Source organism: Hakea prostrata, unplaced genomic scaffold (genome assembly GCF_041222555.1).
Source record: "Hakea prostrata isolate BN-2017 unplaced genomic scaffold, UWA_Hpros_2 contig_58, whole genome shotgun sequence".
In the NCBI taxonomy this organism is placed as follows: Eukaryota; Viridiplantae; Streptophyta; class Magnoliopsida; order Proteales; family Proteaceae; genus Hakea; species Hakea prostrata.
The window spans coordinates 111010-131896 of NW_028291177.1; positions in this window are offsets into that span (position 1 = coordinate 111010).

Below are 20887 nucleotides of genomic sequence, written 5' to 3' on the forward strand. Positions count from 1 at the left end.
GAAACCGGATACATTGTAAAAACATCTTGCAATGCTTCAGATAATTCTTCAGTATCTTGATCTGGATCCGGTTCAGCTATACGAAATGAGAAAAACAACAATTAAAATAACTAATTAGAGTTAAAAAACAATATTTTAGGAGATACGCATAGTAATAACAAGAAAAAAATATTACCTCCAAAGTTCACATCATACATTCAATCTCGAAGGCATACTAAGGCTTCAACATTGTTAGAGAGTAACTTATTTCGATATTTATCAATCACCCTACCCCCAGCACTAAATGCCGATTCAAATGCCACCGTTGACACTGGAATTGCTAAAACATCACGAGCTACCTGTGCCAAATTAGGGTACTGTCCTTCAGCCACCTTCCAATATGCAAGAATATCAAAATCCTTTGCCCATGGCTTGGATGGCTCTTCAAGATACAATTCCACTTCAGTCTTATTTGTCCCAACTTTTTCCACAGAATTTTTTTCAAGGAAATTCTATAAAATAGACATACAAGGTATTATATAATATAAAAACTAATAAATATCAATCAAATGATAACACAAATTATCAAAGACATATAATAATATACCTTGAGAAAATTAGAAGAGGCCTCGTAGATCATAACAGAAGAAGAAGAATAAGAAGCATAAGACTCTTTATCTTTTGACATGTTCGCATATTCCCCATAGAGCTTTTCCAAAGCTTCCTTAACACGTCGAATTTCACCTTCCACTAAGAAAGAGTTTCCTTGATAGATTGATTCAAATGCAGCTTGAACAATACTCATTTTGTATCGGGGATCCAAAATAATGGCAACTGACAAAATCAAAGAGTATTTCTCCCAATATTTGTTGAATTTTAGTCTCATGGCAGTTAACATATTTCCCATAAACTCATCTATCAGTGATCCATTATTCAAAGTTATGTAAATTTCCAACACACAAACAAAGTAAAGATTTGAAGTAGGATATTTAGAACCCAATAAAACCTTTGTTACCTCATTGAATGGCTTCAACAATTTTAAAATTTTTTTTATCCTCTCCCATTCATCTGAGTCAGGGTTCAATGCATAACTTTGATTTGAATATCCCAAAGTCTCAAATACTGGCCTATAAAATAGAGCATCACTAAGCATTTGAAATGTCGAATTCTATCTTGTAGTTACATCTCCATGCAAACCCCTACTAAATGACATTCCTAGGCGAGCACAACATTCTTGAAATTTTACTTTCCTAGCTTGTGAGCTCTTCACATACTTGATACTATCTCGAACCTTTTGAACAGATGCATCTATGAATTTGATGCCATCTTGAACTATAAGGTTCAAAATATGGGCACAACATTGAATATGAAAAAATTCTCCTTTACAAATCAATGCATTCTTTGAATTCAAAGTGGTCCTCAAATAATTAATCCCAGAATCATTGGAACTTGCATTATCAACTGTCACTGAAATAATTTTTGTTCAATCCCCGACTCAATCAAAATCTTGTGAACAGCCTCACATATATTAGCACCCGAATGTGGAGGTGCTAATATAGAAAACTTGATCAATTTCTTCTGCAAAACCCATGAGTTATCAATATAATGAGCAGTGAGTGTCATATACCCATCATTAACTATTGAAGTCCACAGATCTGTTGTGATTGACACTCTTCCAGATGATATCTTCACTGCCTCTCTAATAGCAACTTTCTCCTTCTTGAAGATTCTATGAATATCACTCAAAAGAGTATTTCTACTAATAGGAGAGTACTCAGGATAAATATATAACATTAGTTTCCTAAATGTTGCATACTCTACAAATCTCGAGGGGAGTTCATTCTTAACAATCATCTCCAAGACCAAATCACGCACTACAATCGGGTCAATTTTCAAGCTTCTCATCCCCAAGTTCCCATCACTTTGTTGCAACACCATTTGATTTATGTCTTTGTTATCTGCCTTAGGACACTTTTTCATGTGATTATTGAGACTAGTGGTCCCATTTTTTTGGGGGTTAGCCAAAAATATCTTCCCACATTTTGTGCATTCTGCTCTAGGCCTTCCATCTTGATATTTTTTGGGATCAGGATCAACCATTTTAAACCAATTACTTGTCCAACATAATGATGTTTTAACTTTGCCCCTTTTGGTTGGTTGATTTGAATCTGAAAGGTTCTCTCCTTGGTTATCTAATTGCTCAACAGTTCTTTCAGTCTGAGAAGGTTCCGGACCCAAAACAGAAACATCATGTGACTCGACAATCTCAAACCGACGCCTTTTCATTTTGTTGGAGTGACAAATATAATAGTAACTGCAAAAGTGATAAATAAGACAATTCACCTCTTACACTCTTCCAAAAAATAGAAACAAGAGCAATAACAATAAACATGAAATCACAAAAGAATCAGTTGATAACCAATAAAATAATATACGAACTGCAGCTAAATTCCAAGTCTACATAGAACTATAGAAGTGATAACCCACATAATAAATATGTTAAACAAGTGAGCATAAACATGCAAACTCACAACCAATTTAGAGCTGGAAATAAGAAAACCCATCATACAGGTTGTATGCAGAGAAGGTCAGGTCACAATTTGGTTTGTCACCTCTACTAGGTGGCAGGTGCCCATCAAAAAATTTACTTGACCCAACTTCCCAACACCACCCGAATCTCTTACCAAACAGGAGGGAAAAAAAAAACAGAAGAAGAAGAAAAGAAAAGAGAGAAGAAACCCTCCAATCGACATAAAAAAGAGACCCACTTACAAAAAAAAGATACCCACTTACAAATAAAAGAAATTTGCAATAAATATTAGCTGCTCCTTGCCAAACAGAAATGAGTACTACTCTATTATCCTTCATCTTCGAAATAACTTCCCCAATCCCACCCTCAATTCTCAAATATATACGGAGTTGAGAGTCTGATTGTATACATATGTACATGCTTTGCATCTTGAGCTTCCTCTCTATGCCTCAGCTAAGCCTATACCCCAAAAGAATGAACAATCACAAGGTAAAAGACAAATTTTTTTCATTTCCAATAGAAAGAAAAGATCATAGCTTTTGGGTACCTTCACTTCCCTAAAATTGATTGCTTACAAATCGGAATGTGCAAACAATAATGATAATAACAGATCAAATAATAGTTTGATCAATGCAAAACCAAAACAAAAAATATTAATTAGCAGGCTACCCAAAAATCATTCAGATAGAAAACATGGGTTACACATAAATTAGGTATGGTATACCAAACACCATGAAACAGAGTATGGCTTACATGTTAGTAAGAATAATACTTTTTCAGATAAGGCATGGTTGAAACCAATGAGCCTACAATCATTTTGCCATAACACACAATTTTCTGTATCAAGAATTGAGTTGTAAACACAATTTTCTGTGGCAAAAACAGAATACAATTAACACCATGAGAGGATTCCTGTGGCAAAAACAGAATACAAGTAACACCACGAAAATCCTCTCAGATATTTCATCAAACGTCTGCCATGCAAGTGAGTCAATCAAAATCGAACACCTCGCAACTGCTTCAAGCCTTCAAAAATTGGCATTCTAAATATCAAATGTGTTAATCAAATACCACATGCTTCAAGCCAGATCACAGGGAAGTTGCTAGACATCAAACAAGTGTTAATTAACGCTGGGAACAATTCATTAACCCAAAAATATTAATTAGCTTACTGCTCTGTTCGTCGAACTCCACTAGTTGCAGGCTTGCTTGCAGTTGCTACTGCTTACGAGATGGAGCTTACCCAGCCAGATGGAGCTTCGAAGAAGGATGAACAAGAGGCGATTTGCTACTGCTTACCCAGGTCCTAGACGGCAGACAGTAAGAACGAAGGAAGAACAGATTTGTAGAAAATAAAAAGAAATTAGAGTAGAAGAAGAAACTAAACAAGAAGGAAGGAAGAACGAGAGGAAGGAAGGAATCAAGAACTAGAGTAGAGTCTCACCTTGCAGGCTCGCACAGTCGCACCTCTTGGCTCTTGCTCTCAGTCCTGCCCCCAACGGCTGCTCTCTCCTCTTCGAAGTTCGAATGTTACAACTTATGAACAAAGCAAGTTACAAGCCAATTTTACGGTTTATCTATTATCATCGGTATATGGTATACGGTATACGGTTTAACAGTACGGTATACGGTACATACCGTCGGTATGGTACCGTATACCGAAACCGTACCATACCGAATTACCAAATTCGGTTTCGGTACAAACCGTACAGAATTTGGAAACGGTACGGTGCGGTGCGGTTTAAACCGTTTGGTACGGTGCGGTAATATGGTTTCGGTACCGAATTGACACCCTTAATCACTACCCACATGGTTTCTAGTAGATCCTTCAAAAGTGGTGTGGTCCATTCTTTTTGTACATCTTTGATTATTCCATTCCACAACAATCTTACGCTCCATCTGTCTCCATTTAATTCATTAGATATACCTGGGGGGCATTAATATCTTGGTCTTGGCTTTCATTTTGAGACTGTGGAGTTGGCATTTTTTGGTTGTTATTCATCATTGATTGCATCAAGGCAACTCTCTTGGCCTCACTAGGAAGAGTAGAACAGAAACAAAACTTTATGGGTCAACAGATTACCGAGATTCACACTCAGCAGCAGCAGATGGTTCACCGAATGAGAGACATCCAAGCTTATGTCGAGCATTGCGAGAACTTCCTTCATCAGTACATGCCCCCACTAGAGCGCTAGAGATTTATTCTTACTTCACTCAATTTCATTATGTTTTGAACATGTAATTTATTTTGCATGTTTGTCCACACTTACACTTTATTGTGTTGTGTTATTTTAGAACTTAAATATTTTATCAGTTATACACTTTAATATTTCATATACTTTATTGTGTTTTATACTTTTGTTTAATTAATAGCATTTGTGTGACTTTGTGTTTCATACGTTTATTGTATCTTATTCAAGTTAGATTCATTATGCAATTGTTATGATAAATTTTCTAGGTTCATATTGCCTATTATTCACTTCTATTTGGTAGAATCATTTATGGATCGATGACTCAAGATGCCCCCTACTATATCACATAGAGTTAGGACTTGTATGAACCAAGGCTTTGATACCATCTTCTGTCACACCCCACCCAGCCAGATCAGATTATACCCCAACATTGGTGGGGTGATACACCGCAAGATAGGTTCAGTGACAATTCCATACAACACATGATATATCAAAATTAAAAGAACAAGAATAAATCAAGTTCAAGTAATAAATTATCAAATCTGAAATAATGATTACAACCGTCAAAACTTCAAATAAAAAACTAAACATCAAAGTTCTAAGAAATAAAGAAAGTTTAAAGTCTAAAGCGGAAAATATGTTCTAAGTAAAGATCTAATGAAAAGCGACCCCATAGGAACAATCCTGACACGAACAAGAAGCATCATGTGCATCCATTTCTTCTCCGATCATGCCCACCTGGTAACCACCCGACAAAGGATCCTCAATGGAAGTGGAGTCCTCATAACCTATAGAGAAGTCTAAAGAACAAACAAAAATAAAGGAATGAGTTCACAAAACTCAGTGAGATTAACTAACATCCATGTCATACATTCATCAAATTTCCACATCATAATTCATAAGATAACCATGTAATTTATAATATAAATAAATAGATGCATGACGATGATATGATGTTCATAACCCTATCATGTAGTCTCTAAGGTAGACACACATTAAGTGTAAACATCAATCTCCTTTGGGCGGTCTCAGTCACTCTCCCTCAACAAGAGACGTCTGTTGGGTTCTCCGTGGTTGTTAGGTAAAGTCTTATCGAGCCATAATTGGGGCATAGGTCACCACTCTCTCTCATCACCGTTTGGTAGAAGATTTGGCGTGTGTCAAGTGTTGGGAAATGCCATGTCAGCATTGCCACATTTGTCTCCATTAGTTTTGATGATAACAAACATAATTTATTAATGTCTACATTAAGCTATGTTTTGTCTAGCTCATTACTAAAGCAGATCGATTCCATCTCGTTGGACCAAACTCACTAGATACTTAAGCCCAAGTCAAGTCAAGCAATCTTGAACAAAGAACCACAAGAACGCCTAGCTTCTTTAATATGTTCCAGAGAATATCGCTCGGCAAGTCTTCCCAGCAAGCATGTTGACCAACGTCTCCTTGCTCTTGCTTTTGTTTATCATCGTCAGATGTGATAGTCGTATACTGCAACTGACATGCATGTAGTATATGTTAGAATATTAATTGAATATTCCACATAAGATGAGCTTCATTGATTGTGTTACAATTTGATTTGGTTTCTTATTGGTCTAATATGAATAATATACGGTTACTAGAACTCTTATATGGACTGGCTAGTGTGGGCTAATAGGGACCGTTAAATCTTGATGGACGATCTAACGGATTTGCCTATATAAAGGATGCTAGGTCCCTCCTCTAACCCTAATCATAATCACATTATTCTCTGCGTTAGTTAAGAGAGGTTATACCATCCAGCCAGTGAATAAGGAGGAGTCTAGAGGAGAAGATCCAGCATCAAGTTGATCATAGAATCAATTTCCACCTCAAGTTCGTTCCTAGTGGGAGACATAAAGAAGATATTCCGCTGCGCTTCGTCTCCAATAGAACCATATAAAGGTATGTTCATCATCATTTTGTGTTATTATCATACTAAGGTGTTTTTAGTCGATTTATGCGATCTTGGATAGAAATATTCTAACATGTGGTATCAAAACCTGTAGATAATCGATTAAAGACCCATAGGATTGTTGAATGATGAATTTGGGGTTCTAGAATGGAACCTATGAAACTTGTGAATTTTTCCCCTGATTTTTTCATCGAAACCGTGGGGGTTTTATGTCAATAACTTTTTTTATAGAAAGGATCTTGAAAATCCAAAACTACCACTGCGTAGATCTCGGAAAAAGGAAGAAATTGATATATTATGGGTCACCATCGGACTTCGGACGCGCCGGCAATCGCTGCTGGAATCCGGCAGTAGTTTTTTTATTTTTTTAAATTTGTGCGATGCTGACGTGGCAGGTTAGCCGGGTCAGGCGACCCTAAATTGAACCAGTCGAGCCAATCGGATCGACCCAGTTGACCAGTCAACGGTTCGACCAAATGGTTTGGGTCGGGTGAACCGTTTTACTGTTTGGACCAGTTTTGATTCAACTCGCTGGGTCAAGTTAACGGTTCAATTTCAATTTTGACTTCGGTTCGATCCGATTCAACCGAATATGATTCTGTTTTTATTTAAACCGTTTTTATTGCTGGCCGAACCGGTTAAAAAAAAAAAAAGGGGAAATTCCAAAATACTATTTTTTTTATATTTTTTTACTTTATGATCAATCCATAAGGAGTTTTGAAGCGTTATTTTGGGGTTTTATGTTTTAGACCCTTCTGAACGCATTGGAACCATTTTCAAGATCCAATTCTACCCCTACATATGTAAAATATGATATATGATGTTTTGGTTAAGTTGATAATTGGAATGCTATTTATTTAGTCTTTTTTTTTTTATTTTTTGGCTAAACCGTAAGGAATTTTAAAGCGTTCACTTGGGGATTTATGTTTTGGACCCTTCTGGACACAATGAAATTATTTCCAGGACCAAATTCCACTTCTATATATATGAAACATGATATGACATATTTATGTTGTGTATGTCATGAATTTTGTCTAAAAGGTGTTTTTGTGATGATATATGTGTACTCTTTAAAGTAATGCACTTATAAGTTATATGTTACCCACATTATGATAATAAAGTGATGCACTTATAATTTACATATTAAAGTGCTAATAAAATGATGGAGTATCACAACTGTATGTCATGAATTCGCCCAAAAAGTGTTTTCATGATAATATATGTGTGCTCTTTCTAGTGATGTACTTATAAGTTACATATTAAAGTGCTAATAAAGTGATTGAGTATCACAACTGTATATCATGAATCCTGCCCAAAGGTGTTTTCATGATGATATATGTGTGCTCTTTCTAGTGATGTATTTATAAATTATATATTAAAGCAGATTAAAGTGCTAATAAAGTGATTGAGTATCACAACTGTATATCATGAATCCTGCCCAAAGGTGTTTTCATGATGATATATGTGTGGTCTTTCTAGTGATGTATTTATAAATTACTTATTGAAGCAGATTAAAGTGTTAATAAAGTGATGGAGTATCACAACTGTATGTCATGAATTCTACCCAAAGGTGTTTTCATGATGATATATGTGTACTCTTCTGTTAGTCACCTTTTCTGTCTACAACAATATAATGTTATTGAGATTCTTATAAAGTCAAACTTCAAGAAATTGTAAATGATATGTTGTTAACCACATATTATTTGTTACTGAGAAACTGATGGATATGACTCAAAAGAGTATAGAAGACCAATGTTGTTTTTTGCAGAGGTGAAAAGTAATTATGTCCACTTACTGCTTATTAAGAAGTCCATCAATGAACACTTGAAGAATTGTTTACCCACTGAATGCACTGTTTTGAAATTGTTGAATGCAGTAGCACAAAGATACTAAGTCTCATCTAAAGTTGAAATAAATATATTTCTGTAAGAGTTTTTTATCATAAGGTGTGATGGTTTTGGAAGAGTTAGGGATTATTTCAGTAGAATGATTATTTTCAAGATAAAACTCATGATTCCTAATGTTTCTTTATTACCCCTGATATTATTCATTCTTTTTATTACCCCTGGTATTATCCATCAATGCCTTTTACATCCTCTACTGAGTTTGGAATTATAAAGATCAATATTTTTTTTCCAAGAAGAAACTTTGTTCTTATGAGCATCAGTACTCATAAAAAATGTTCAGGGTAAAGATAAAGAGTCCGGTCAGACTAACAATTTGGGACCTATGAAAACTTCCTTATAAATAGAGATGATTGTTGCTTCTTTTTTTTTTTTGTTGTAAGTAGAAGTTGCATTGAGTATAAGGTCTGATTAACTAAGTGCGATAATAAAAGTTATGATTATTTGATTTTTGTTTGAAGATCTGATTTTCTCTTGTCCCATTCGGTCATGGTGTCTAAATAGTGGTCCTTATTCCGCCACCTTGCGTATAAATTATTCTTGCATCATATTTATTGATGATCACTCTTAATATGGTTTTTTGTACTCAATTAAAGAATAATCTAAATCTTTGAGATCTTCAAGAATTTTTTAGACTGAAGTTGAGAAATTGTTAGTTTTGACCGGGGAGGAGAGTATTATGGCTGATATGAGGATACTGGACAGCTTAAGGGCCCATTCGCTAAATACTCGGAAGATTCGGATATAGTTGGTCCGTTCACTATGTTTGATAGTCCCAAGCAAAATTGTGTAACCGAAAAGCTTTATCACACTCTTATGGACATAGTGAGGAATATGGTAGGATAACTATTTTGTCTGAATTTTTTTTATAAGGTGAAGCCCTAATAATAGCCTTTTATATCCTTGATTATGTTCCTTGCCAAATATGTTCCTTTGACTCCCTTTTTCATTGCAGATTATTCATAAATCTAACTTGAACCATTTTAGCATTTGAGTTGTTCTACAAATCTAAGATTGTATAATCCAGTATTGCAAAAGTTGCAACATAAAAGTTTTTCATTGCTAATTTGTTTCTTACTCAGATTTTGTTTTTACCATCTTTGTTAAGACAACAGAATTGTGAATTCTTAAATAGTTTTCTAGAGTTTGATATAGCCAAGAAATGTAGCTTGTTCCCAGATTACTTGATATAATGAACATGAATATAACATTGGCATTATGGTTGACCCAGTTACTAAAAAGTTGTCTTTAATCTTTAATTAGATTTGTGATTGGATGCAACGAGATATATGATATAGTTGATGAGACATAATGATGTTTGGGAAGCTTGTTAAGTTGCCCAAAGGCTTTAAACCCATTTATTTTAAGTGGGTGTATAAGACTAATAATATTCATGAAGAAAGATTGTAAGGTTTAAAACCAGATTGCAGCTAAAGAGTTTACTCATAAAGAGGAAGTTGACTAGTGAAATTTTCTCACCTATCTCTTCTAAGGACTCTTTTAGAGTTATACCAAATAGATGTGAAGATTGTCTTTCTAATTGAAAACCTTAATAAAGAAGTCCATGTCATTTAGCCTGAGGATTTTGCGGTTGGTGATCTTAAGGATTTTGTGGTCGATGATTTTAATCATCTTGGTGTAGACTCAAGAAGTCTAATTTGTGGTTTTAAGTAAGCTTCCATCTATGGTGTTTAAAGATTAATAATGTTGTGACTTCATTCGATTTTGTTGAGAAACTTATATATATATATATATATATATATATATATATATATATATATATATATATATATATATATATATATATATATATATATATATATATGGCAAGGTCAGTGGGAGAAATTTTATCTTTCTCATTATTTATGTTGATAATATTTTGCTCACTAGTAGTGACGTTGGCCTACTGCATAAAGACCGAGCAATTGTTATTTGAGAATTATAATATAAAAGACCTTGGTAAGGCATCTTTGTCTTGGGCATTGAGATCCATAGGGATTGTTCATGCTATTTATTGGATCTTTCTCAGAGGGCATATATAATTTATATTTAAAGAAGTTCAGTATGCTAGATTGCATACTTGAGAATGGTTTTGATTCTCAAGGGAGATACACTGAGCTTATTACAGTTGTCCTATAAAGGATACTGAGAGAGAACAATTGAAGAAAGTATCTTATCTTGAGATACTTGAAGAGGACAATTGATGATAAGATAATCTACAAGCTTGTTCCAGACCTATAGCATTAATGTGTGTGTGTGTGTGTGTGTGTGTGTGTATATATATATATATATATATATTTATTTATTTATTTATTTGACCTTGCTAATTGTCTGGATAATAAGAAATTCATTTTAAATTGTTTTCCTTGATGGCAGGAGGGATAATATCGTGAAAAGTGTGAAATAAAGTAAAATTACTTATTTCATCATATGGGTTGAGTTTGCTACATGTTATGGGGCAGTTACTCAAATTGTTTGACTAAAGAATCTCATCAGATAATTGACAGATCTATTTTAACATTCTGGATAGACCCATCCAATTGTACTGTGATCACAATTCAGTTGTGTTGTTTATTAACAACAAGAAATGTATGATCATAGGGTTTAAATACATGATGGTCAAGTATTTGACCAATAAAGAAAAAGCTGTTTGGTTAAGGAACCTCATTAGATAGTTGACAATTTTTTATTTTTTGGATAGACCTATCCAGTTGTACTGTGATAACAATTTTGCTATGTTGTTTATTAACAACAATAAGGGTATCACAAGGTCGAAACACATGGAAATTAAGTATTTGACTACTAAAGAAAAAGGTAAAGAAGGTGACACCATAGTAGATCATATGTGTACAAATAATATGGCTATAGATCCCCTAACTAAAGGGTCCCTGCTCAGACGTCTTTGATAGACATGCGGTACTATGGGTTTAGGAGGATCCTTAGATGCAGTTGTTTAGTGGGAGTTTGTGAATTTTGCTATATTGTGTAATAAGGTATTCTATATGTACTTGTCTCTTGTATGCACTGATAATTTATTTGAATTCAATAAAGTTCTTTGGTGACATTAATGTTCACATTATTATCATGTTGCATGTTATGAAAGTCTTAAGGTATGTGTTAACCTTAAGCAAAAGCTAAGGCATTCATGTATTAGCCTTAAGGTGTGTCATGTAACACATAAAGTTAAAACTCGAGTTATAAAGATGACACAGGTTCGTGGGAACCATAATGTACATATAATCTCCTTTTTTGTGGTATTGAGTCACAGGTTCGAACCATAATGTACATGCTTTCGTGGCATTGAGTCACAGGTTCATAGAAACCATAAAGTATATTCTTTTGTGGCATTTAGTCACAGGTTCGTGGGAACCATAAAGTATATTCTCTCGTGGCATTGAGTCAAATTCGTGGGAACCATAAAGTGAGACATTTGGACTTACAACGGAATGACACATGAGGATTTCTATAAAGTGTCATCAGTTGCCACACTACCATTTTGCATCCATTTTCAGTAGAGTTAAGAGTATTTGTGACCATGGATGGTCCTATGTCGCATAAAAGATGCAACTGCCATGATTCGGTACTTAAGGCTCTATGTGAAGGGATTGAGTTCTAGGATTATCCTCAGACCAATATAAAGTTGTGCACATAAAGGTCAAAATGTTTTCAATGTATCTTTTTCAAATGTTTTCTTAAAACAAAAGAGATGTTTTGTTTTACTTGACTGTGTCACAATCAATATAGCCCAAGTGGGAGAATGTTAGAATATTAATTGAATATTCCACATAAGATAGGTTTCATTGATTGTGTTACACTTTGATTTGGTTTCTTATTGGTCTGATATGGGTAATATACAGTTACTAGAACTTTTATATGGACTGGCTAGTGTGGGCTAATAGAGACCGTTAGATCTTGATGGATGATCTAACGGATTTGCCTATATAAATGATGCTAGGTCCCTCCTCTAACCCTAATCATAATCACATTATTCTCTGCGTTAGTTAAGAAAGATTATACCATCCAGCCAGTGAATAGGGAGGACTCTAGAGGAGAAGATCCAGCATCAAGTTGATCATAGAATCAACTTCTACCTCAAGTTCGTTCCTAGTGGGAGACATAAAGAAGATATTCCGCTGCGCTTCGTCTCCAATAGAACCATATAAAGGTATGTTCATCATCATCTTGTGTTATTATCATACTAAGGTGTTTTTAGTCGATTTATGTGATCTTGGATAGAAATATTCTAACAATATACACTTAGCTTCTTGCATATTTGATGCAGAACGACGGGGGGAGAGAGAGATTGCTGGACAAAACCGAAAACGATTATAATGGTAATGGAAGAAGGCAACAAAACCGTACTTGATTGCCTTGCTTCACTTTATAAGATACAACAAAGATCCTCTACTGCTAGAGTCCTAGTGCAGTTTGGAGTTACAAGAGATTAGGGTTTCTCCCAAGTAAATCTGACTTCTTGAAACTAGTAAGTTTCCTTAACGATAGGAACTCGTCAGAATTAGAAGTCTACTTAACATAGGAACTTTTCACCGTAATGGCTTGGGTTGGTAACTAGTTCTAGGTTAGGGTTGAAGCTGGAGCTTACTCCGCCTTGCTTCAGCTTAACTTCCATAAAATAAATAGGATAAAATCCCCTGCTATTTATAGCAGAGGCACGTACACAAAAAACTAAGAACAAGAGGTTCTTTTTCCGGAGATTTTAGGAATTGAGTAGAATTTAGGATTTTTGTTAGTGTTGTGTCTCAGATCCGATCCTGGTTCCAACTTAGTCGAGTCGACTCCCGGTTGTCCTCCCGAATATGAAGACGATGAAACCTGCAAAAGAAGTTAGACGCGAACAGGCTAGGATGCCGAGTAACCGCCTCAGATGGCTAAGTCAGTCGGTGATCAGATTAGTAGGAGTTCACTAAGAAAGTGTTCTTGCCTTACCGAAGGAGTAAGTCTCTGTTAAGTAGTGTATGGGTTACCTTTCCGGGAACCGACAGGATTCCCCCGTGGCCGTCCCATCTAGCTGTCTCTGCAGTTGACCTTCCGTTTATATCGACGTTGCCTTTTTTGCCTTAGCGGGGATGGAGCCTTCCATATGAGGTGCACGATCAGTCCATGTCCCAACTGGATAGCCCGTCTTATACCTGAGTTGGGTTATAGCAAGGTCAGGTACATTCTTCCTGTATCACTAGCCTCCTAGCCAGTGCGATGGTTGACATCGTCGGACGGGGTAGAGAACGCCAGGAACTGAGTTGTTGTGGTATGTTCTCCTATTATTCTCGACTCAATTTTTTGTCTCTAACTGTTGAGCTTCCCCAGGCGTTAGCCCTAGTCTGGTGTTGCCACGTCACTTGTCAGGGTAGTTGATCATAAAGGCTATTTCGGGTAGCTCAAACGCCTCGCAACCTAGACTGTCAATCTCGTCGCTTTTTAACCGTTCAATTGAGGTTATCTCCCCCTCTTTTAGAGGTATAAATATCCCCTCCTATTTTTGTTTGTGATCACGACTTCATCGCTCTCGACCAGGCTCCCTATCAATCTTCGCTTCCAGTTTTCCTGACTTTCTTGATCAGTAAGTTTATTCTCGATCATGTTTCCAAAGGGTGGTTTTAAATCTGGTCTTCCTAAGATCCCTGTGCCTAATGTTCTAGAGAAGAAACGTCCCGCCCGAGAGGGTTATGTCAGTGAGGGTGACAGCGACTAGACGGGAGCTGCCAACCTCATAAGGGATCACCTGAAGGATCTACACAAGCAATCCTCAAAGGTGTGTCTGATCATTCCCCGAGTGACAGCCCCATTGACGATGATCCGAGGGTTTTTGAGGAGATCATCGGTTGGCGTGTTCTTTTGCAGTGTCGGGTGAACAGGCGGGTCCATCCTCCCTCCCAGATGAAGAGGATCCTAATGTAGTTTCTCGGGATGATTCTGGTTCTGAGGATGGGTCCGCTTCTCTTTCTACTTCTGTCCATGGTGTTCCTTCTCATGTTGATCCGCCGAGTATTTCCTCTCGCTCGAGATCTATGTCTTCTTCTCAGGTTGGTCCTTCCCGATCTAGGGTTTCCGTTCCCTGTCCTCTGTTTCAACACTCAAGTGGGTTTCGTGGTCCCATCCCTCGTAAACTTGATAAAAAGAGGCTAAATGCCCATGCTTTGGCCCTAGCCCAAGCCGAGCCTCGAACACCCTATTTGTACAAGGGACCTCGAGACCTGAGTTTTATCTATATTCCCTTACTTCGTTTGATCTCAACACATACTTGTATATTGAATTCTACTTCTTGTATTTATTTTTGCATTTAATGAAAATCTTGGTATTGTCTTGGATAATATCCATATTTACATTGGTTAAAATTCATGCTCCAGACTTCTAATTTCCCCTCCATGTAGTTGGACAGATACCAATCAAAAATATCATTTTGAATTAAATTTTAGATACAAATATCACTCTTAGTATGTTTATTAGCCTAAAATTAAATTGACACCGAAAACCAAGCCCAACTGTGTGATGCCCCGCATCTTTTTATATTATTATTTTATTATTGTGTGTGACTGTGTCGGTCTTTAAGATTATTAAAAGATCATGATGATTGGTTCAATGATTTAATCAAATGATTTGAATGTAATTAAAGAATAGCTTAAATGATGCTAGATCCCATTGACATTTGATCGAGGTCAGACATCGCTTGTGGGTCCCACAACAATGGAATTAGACTGAACTGAAAACGAGGAAATGATCGGTATAATGTTTTGAACCCAGAGGTACTGATATTCGCACCTTAAGACGGGCCCTGCATAAGATATTACAGTAGGCCCCCGAGCCCATAAAGAAGTCCATTATTTAATTAAATATATATGTGTATATATTATATTGTGTATATATATATATATATATATATATATATATATATATATATATATATATATATATATATATATATATATATATATATTAACCGATTAAGGAGAGAGAGGCAGGGAGGAGGTGATACCTTTACCCCACGTCCTACTTACGTGGTGACTTCTGAAATGAAGTATGCATGGCAGCATGATTTGTTAAGGTAAGAGGAGAGAGAAAACACTGATGTTAAGAAATAATGGACAGAAATGAGTTAAAAGAAGAAGTGGAGAGGAGTTAAGGAGGAGGAGAGAGAGAATAGCGTAGGAGAAAGAAGAATTGGAGAAGAGAGATTGAAAAATTGGAGAAGAGAGATTGAAAAGGAAGCCATTAAAGAAGATTAAGAAGAGAAGAGAGAACGAGTGGAGATAGGAGTGGAGAGAGAAGAAGATAGAAACAGAAGAAGAGGAACCCATTAAAGAGCAGAAGAGAGAGAAGAGAAAGAAAACGTGGAGAACAGCATTAAACAGAGAGAGAAGATAAGTGAGAGAAAAGAAAGCAAAAGAGAAATATTGCTGAGGTACAGAACAGAGAGTGAGAAGATAGGTGAGAGAAAAATAAAGTGGAGAGAAGCCATTAAAGGCCTAGAGGAGAGAGAAAGAGTGGGGAGGAGAAGCGAGAAAAGGAAGACAAGAGAGCAGAGATAAGAAGACCATGGGGAGGAGAGAGGAGAGAGAAAGGAAGAGAGAGAAAATAAAATAAAATAAAAGGGAAAAATCTCCCGTTGGTTTCCGCGTACGAAATATGCAGTAATTATTCGAAGTACAGGAAGGAGAGCGGATTTTGACGGAACCAGTGTCAAAACACACACACATGGAACAGAGGCAGGTAAGTAATATTGACCAACCTATGATGATAAGTGGGTGTTTTCCTTTAATAGATATGTAGCATGCACATGGTAACATAAAGTCTATTTTATCTATTCGTTGATGCAATATGAAAAGTGCATGATATATGCCTTTGTGTATTGAACAAAATGCATGGAATTGGATGACAACTCAATGACTTGATTGAATTGCTTGAATGAAATGTTGATAGTGTTCTTGAACTGTTAATCATGAATTTGCAAGCATGTTTATGCATGTTAAATGTAAATTATCATGCTCTCATATGTAAATGATGAAATGTCATGACCTGTGTTAAGATGAAATTGAATGATATCATGCTCTCATGTTTAAATGATTGAATTGTATGAAATTGTGTCTAGCTTTACTCATATGATACTAAATGATGATTGAAATGAAAAATGTATATTGAAATGGGCAGAGCATGGTAATGCAATACTGGAATTGAAGATGAAAATAGTAAAAGAAAAATGAATAAAATGTAATGGCTTCTGTAAGTCCTGATACTTATGTACCCAAATGGGAATGCATGAAGCAAGACTGAAAAGTGAAAAGATTGAGTCTGTGCCGATGGCAATCCACGAGGTGTACAAGGCCTTGTGCCTAGAAGCCACTTCGGTGGTGAAGAGACAGAAGCCACTTCGGTGGTGAAGAGATATGTGCATCCTCTGGATTTGCCTAGGCTCAAGACTATAATGTCAGATATAAAAAATGCAAGTAGAGGAAAAGGAAAAAGGAAAAAGAAAAGGAAAGGATAATGGAAAAGGAAAACAAAAGGAAAAATTGGAATGTATGATATTATATGATTTTGATGTGATCATTAATGCATGATGAACTATTTGACTTAATTACATGGTTGTCTATATTGTTTACTGGGCCGTAAAGCTCATTATTGTAAATGTTGACTGGTACACAGATTCATGATAAAGGCAAGGGTGTTGCCACTTGTCAATGCCTTTAAAGTTGAATATGTAAATTCACATTCCTTTCGTTACGTTTGATGTTTGTATAACTGGACTGTAAATATATGCATTCTTTTGCAATTGTATGTTCTTGACTAGACATTGTTGAAAGGTTAAATGTAGACATAATACCTCCAGACTTTATGTATATATTAATGGGCCAGACGATCAAGTAGGTTGTTTGTTTTGCCGTGAAAATGTTTTGTCTAACATTTTGTTTTTATTGATTATAAAATGATGATAATGAATAGGAGTTGTCACGTGCCCCAGTGGAATGTACATGATGTGGGCTCCACCAAGGCTGTGAAAATTGAGGTCGTGACAAAATAACCCAAAAAACCCATAAAAAATAACAAAATTTATAAAAGAAAAAAATTCCAAAATTTTTACACAAGATTTCACACTGAAGATCAGCTTCTTCATCGAGGGGCGAAAGAATGGCTCGTCCTAGATACGTGAAGATGCAATGCAACCACCCCTTCAGAAACCACAAGCTCATCAAGCTCAAACCCTTCAAAACCGTCCCACACCCATTATATAAGGAATGATTTCTTCCTCTAGTATATTCAGATCAACATCCCTTTTATAGCTAGAGGAGATACTCTTCACCCACACTACCTTGTCTGACACAATAAACCCAGCTAATGTAGATCCCAATACTTCATATGAGTGTCGAAGAATAATCTGAATGGCTGGGTGGAGAGGATTTGATCTCTTTTACAGCATATTCTCTCCAAAAACGCAACCTATAACTGTAAACATTTTCTTTAACTGTCGTAGGCAAATTCTGATGACATTCCTAATTGTCAATTCCAGATAAAGTTCTTGTTTTGTCTGGTTTTAACAGCTTTGGCAATCAAATACCAGCAATCTTTGGACACGACACCGGCAATAAAAGAAAGCATGAAAATACTAACAGCATTAAAAACAAGAACGAAAATTAAGACTACATCCTTGTCCCATTCTTGGTATTGGTGAGGCTACCACCTTGGTAGTGATGGTGGTGCTGCTGGTACCCCTCGGTGAGGTTACGGTTCCTGTCGCAGGTTTTAATGAAAGTTAGCAGCCGGGGTGGGGGGGGGGGGGGGGGTCCACTTCCTTTCTCTGTATCCTACTGAAAGCAGTCTTTCACTGTCCTCACCATCTGCAAAACATGAAGCTATACAGTTACTGTCTCCCAAGCAAGCATCTTTGCATTCTTCTTCAGTCTAGGCTGATAAAACTTAATATTAATCATCTTCTCATACAATGTTCTCCAGCGTAGACAATGAAACTAATATTTCGTGTTTGGTTTCCAGTCACACTGGACATTCGCTTGCAACCTTAACTTTGTTTACCATCATCAATGAACTGGAAGCCAAGAACACCATTGCATATGGCCCTTAATTGATACATGACATCACAATACACATTTGAACCACCGATGCCCTTGGATTCACACTTCTCCATCCATGATTCCCACATAATTGACCAGTTGCACTTGTTCTGATCATCCATACCAATGGAATAGACTGTGTGGCTCCCATCAACATCAATAATCATACAATAAAAAAAACTATCCCGTTGATTGCTTGAGTTCCACCAGTAGATAGATTCTTCACAATGACACCACTGCCATTATTAAACAACTGTAGTTTCCATGATCATCATGGTTTAATGTAACATTACCTCCTGGACAATACTATTGATAGCTGCTCCCCATATGCATATGGAGTTAATGTGGAGCTCCAGTAGGACATTGAACAAGGTTTCCATCATTCTGCATCTTGAGCCAAAACCTTCCATTTGAGTGATCGGTTTCTCATACAGTAGAGAGCAGCTCATGACCACCAAGGAAACGTTGACCGGCAGACGGGTGTCTCTACGTCCTTGAAAACTTTGCATATGATCTATCCACTTGAATATTATAGAACAAAAAACCAGTGTCAAGCATAGACACCCAAGTGATATCCTGCACGTAATCTCCAAAAAACTCTGTTGGTATTATGTGAGTTGTAGGATGAGACTACCATCACCGGAACGACCAATGAAGCGTTGCTAGACAACAAGGGGGGATCATCTGGTTGGTGTCCATAGGACTATATGTTGAGGTAGTATCCAGGCAAACCAAATTCCAATGGCAGAACCATTTCTTTCTGGATAAAACCCAAAGGCAAATTGACCAGAAGGACAAAGCCCTGATGAATTGTTAATTGGAAAAGGGGGAGAGAGAGGAACGTAAGCGAATGCTGGATGATCTTTGTTTATGAGCTGCTACTTCTACAGAAATATGAATTGCAGCAAAGATTAGTAATCGAAACACAAAGGTAGTAGCAGCAGCAGGCATGAGGCTTGGAAGATTAGAGCTGTTGTTCTTTGGGTGAGTGATCGATCTGAATTTATTTAGTTGGCTATTATTTGTTGTCACTTCCAACAAGCACAAGAATAAAAGTCAAGCATGGAATACTTTACAAGAGTGCTAACATGTAGACCACTTCAACACTGTATATAACTTGAAAAAGAAGACTACTTACTTAAAAAAAAAAAGAAGACTACTTCTAACCAAAAAAAAAACAAGAAGACTACTTGTGTTAACTCTTGGAATAATTTCCAGAAGTGTTTTTAAGTTGTGTAAGATACTTTGAAATGTCTAAAATACCCATTAAAGGTGGAGATAAAGCTAGAAAGTGATTTTAGTCAGTCTTCTGCTACTATAAAAAGAAGCATCATGAAACCATGATTCAACAAACCTCTGAACATGATTTCAAAGGGAAATCATTGCATGAAATCATGATTCATGGTCAAACATGTGAACATGATTTCAAAGGCAAATCATCACGCGCATCACCCAAAAGTAATTAATTTAAAACCCAATTCCCAACACTTGGATATGATTTCCTCTCTCCTCCCTTTAACTAGATTCTCTCTCCTCTTGCACCATTCTCACCCCCATCCTCTTCCTCTACCTCATATCTCCCTACTCAGGCATTATCACCATCACTAAACTGGCAATCTACATGCACACTCAAAGTTGCACAGGCAGCCTACATCTGTTAGAAACTTAGAACAATGAGTTCTCCCACTGCTCAACATTTCCTTGTTTTTCCACTTGAATCTCAGAGACAACCCCTAATCAGAAAAGCTCTGATTCCTTATCTTGCAAATCGGCTCAAAGTTACCATCCATAAAAAAGAGAACGGTATTTAATAACTATCCAATTCACAATAAAGAACCAGAAGGCAAATCCCACAGACACAATAGAAATACAAAACAAACAAATTCCAGGGATCAAATTATGGATAAAGTAGCTCCAACAGCATTTTTACTCAAATCTAGAAATTGACATACACAAGAAAACCAAATATCAGAAGAAAACAAACATGCAAGAACCATTAACCTGTAGATTAAGGTCTGCCGCTTGCAGAATCTTTCCAGATTTGACATAACCAGGGTTGCCCCCCCCCCCCCCCACCCAAAAAAAAAAAGTTGAGCCCAGAAAGCCCACTCCAAAGCTGGCCAAGTACCCCCAGGGGTATCTTACAGCCATTTTGGGGCTCAAAATGGGTCTTATTAGAACCCCCTCCATCCAAGAGTCATGGATCCATCTCTTCTTTCTTTTTTTTCAATTGGATTAGTATCTAGTGAGTTATGACTGCGTCCCAGCCTATG